The 3,150-nt window shown below is 24.0% G+C and overlaps 1 protein-coding gene across 2 annotated transcripts in view; it reads right to left on the bottom strand.

Moving 5' to 3' along the window:
- The window catches only part of LOC117179497 (tudor and KH domain-containing protein homolog), a 77,280-nt gene that overhangs the window by 16,198 nt on the left and 57,932 nt on the right, over positions 1-3,150 (bottom strand). The gene's annotated exons all lie outside the window — the stretch shown is intronic.

The raw sequence follows: 3,150 nt of genomic DNA, 5'->3' as shown, positions 1-3,150 counted from the left end.
TTATAAATATAAAATTTTCCTCTTCCAATTCAACATTAATTAAAAATTAAAATTTTCTCGTTTCAAGCTCAATAAAAATCTTAAAAACTAAAAGATCTGCACGTCTTGTAATCAATAAAAATGTAAATAACACAAAAGTAAATCTCCCAATTCAGAAAAACAATTAACTCCATTGAAACTTTAAAAACAAAAAAATATCTGTCTTCCAATACAGAAAAAATTGAACATCTAAATTTCCTCCCTTCCAACTCAATAAAAATGTTAAAAATAAAGTTTCCCTCTTCGAATTGAGGATAACATGAAAACCAACATTCCCTCCTTTACAACTCCTTCCCTTCCTTTCTACTAAACCGAATTTTTATTTTTTATTTGTGGTTGTAACTCTTACAGTTTACCAATTTTTCATTTCACGGGTTTTCCCAACTCAGTAGCCACCCTGCGTATAACATTGGCTCTTAAATTGATATAGTATCAGAAATATGAGTGGGTTGAGCACTGAAATTACATCTTAATTTATGAGGTTCTGAAACACATAACGTTATCTCTATCGAGCAAATAGGTTTTCGTATTCTCTAAAAGCGGGCCAAGAATGAAAATAACAATATTATCGAGTGCGCTTGCGCATTGCAAGAGAGTGACGCGCAAATGCGTATAATAATGTGCTATTTGAAAGCTCTTACCACCAAATATTCCGTTTGTAATTTTAGAATTTTACAACAAAAATTCTTTATTAAAATAAACTCGTATTTAGAAAGTATAATTCAAATCGAATCTGTCTAAGAAAACTAGAATTTAATTAATTCATGAAGAAAATATTATAAATAAATAATAATTATAATTGATTTAATATTATGTGAATATATATCATTAAATTTATTATTTAATACATTATTAATTCCAGAATACCGTCTACAACTAAATTTAAATAAACTGAAAAATTTGAAAAATTCAAAACATAAATTGCGAAAATTAGCACAAATAAAATACTAATCGACTAAAAACCAGAGTATTGATATTAAAATTTACAACAGATCCTCAAATTCTTATCTTGAATACACATCAGTATCTAATCAAAATAAAACTCAATAATATGAAACATTCATTAGGGGCTAAATCATTTATAATGAAAGAGGTTTTCTCGTCTGCTAATTACTAAAAAACAAAAGTTAAACAATTTGGTAGAAAAATCAACTATTAGCTCGAAAAATGAACTACTTTGTTGAAAATTCATTTTTTTATTTAAAGATTTATCATATTATTTGAGAATTTATTTCTTTGGTCGAAAATTTAACTATTTTGTTGAAAAGTTGTTTTCTTTTTCGTTAAAAATGGATTTTGTTTAATTTTAAATTGAACTATACTATTCCACTTGTAGTAGAAAATTTGTTTTTTTTTTTGTTGAAAATTCGTCTTTTTTGGTACAAAATTATTCCTCCTGGTTCAAAATACAACTACTTAGTTAACAATCTATGTACATACTTCGTTGAAAATTGGCCTTTTGGTAGAAATTTAATCTTTTTATTCAAAAATGTAACTGTTGTTTGAAAACTAATATGTTTTAGTTAAGGATTCAAGTATAAGGTTGAAATTAGTTTTTTTTTGTTTAATTCAATTGTTTCTTATTTTAAATTATAACCTTTTTTAATTAAAAATTTAACTATTTGGTTGAAAATTTATGTATTTTGCGTAAAATGCGTCCTTTTAGTAGAAAACTAATCTTCTCGGTTGAAAAATTTTCGCTTTTGGTTAACAATACAACTATTTGGTTGAAAATTTATATATTTTGTTAAAAATTCGTTTTGTTTGTTTGTACAAAACCAATCTTTTTGGTCAAAAATGCAATTGGTCGTGTTTTTTAAATCATTTTTTTTTAATGGAAAGTAAACCATTTGGTTGAAAATGCAACTGTTTGGGTGAAAATTAACTTTTTTCTTGAAATCTAATTTTTTGCAATGAAAATTTAACTATTCCATTTTTGATTAAAAATTGATCTCTTTTGTTTAAAAATCCATCCTTTTTATTGAAAATTCCTTTTTTGTTCGAAAATTAATCTTCTTGGTTGAGAATTATCTTTTTAGTCAAAGATTGAACTATTTAGTTAAAAATTCATCTATTTTTTTGAAATTGAAAAAGTTTTACTTTTTTTTTAGTATAAATTTCATCTTTTTAGTTAAAAATGGAACGTTTTGGTTGAAAATGAATCTGTTTTGATTGAGGATACATTTGTTTTTCTGAAAAATCGTCTTCTTTGTTTCAATACAAACATTTTATTTTGACACTTCATATTTTTTGGTTGAAAATAAAGAACTGTTTGATTGGAAAAATAAGTCTCTTCAATTTGATGCTTTAAATATTATGTTGAAAAATTATTTTTTTTGGTTACATTAAACGGTTTTGTATTTAAAATTTAACTCTTTTTTTGTTCAAATACCACAAATCATTGGTTGGAAATTTATGTATTTTGTTCAAAATTCGTCTTTTTAGGTAGAAAATAATTTTGTTTGGTAGAAATATTTATAATATAATAAATTATAAAAATGTATGTATTTTGTCAACAAAATTCGTCTTTTTTTGGTAAAAAAATTAATCTTCTTGGTTGAATCTTCTTTAGTTAAAATGTTAACTATTACATTTTCGTTAAAAATGTATCTATTTAGAATGGAAATTCAACTAATTTTGTTGGGAATTCTTTTGTTCTTTTTTTAACAATTATTTTTTAATAATTTAAACTTTACCAATTTGGTTGAAAATTCAACGGTTTGGTTAAAAATTAACTTTTTAATTGGAAATTCATATTTTCGGGTTAAAAATTTTAATTTTTTGATAGAAAACACGTCTTTTTGGGAAAATAATTCAATAGTTTGTTAGTCAATTCAACCATTTGGTAGAAAACTGATGGTTAAAAATTGATATTAATTAGTTTAAAAATTCACATTCTTGGTTACGAAGATATGAGTTATGTAGAAAGTTCCACTATGTAGTTGAAACTTTAACTATTTTGTAGAAAGGTCGTTTTTTTGGTTTGAAAAATTAAACAGTGTGGAAAATTATTTTTTTCTTTATTGACTGAATAATATTTTTCGGTTAAAAATGCAACGTTAACACTTCATCATTTTTGGTTGAAACTTTAACTACTTTGTTAATTCATAA

Source organism: Belonocnema kinseyi, chromosome 9 (genome assembly GCF_010883055.1).
Source record: "Belonocnema kinseyi isolate 2016_QV_RU_SX_M_011 chromosome 9, B_treatae_v1, whole genome shotgun sequence".
NCBI classification, from domain to species: Eukaryota; Metazoa; Arthropoda; class Insecta; order Hymenoptera; family Cynipidae; genus Belonocnema; species Belonocnema kinseyi.
The sequence above is the reverse complement of the archived record's forward strand: the minus strand, read 5'-3'. Positions and strand labels throughout refer to the sequence as shown.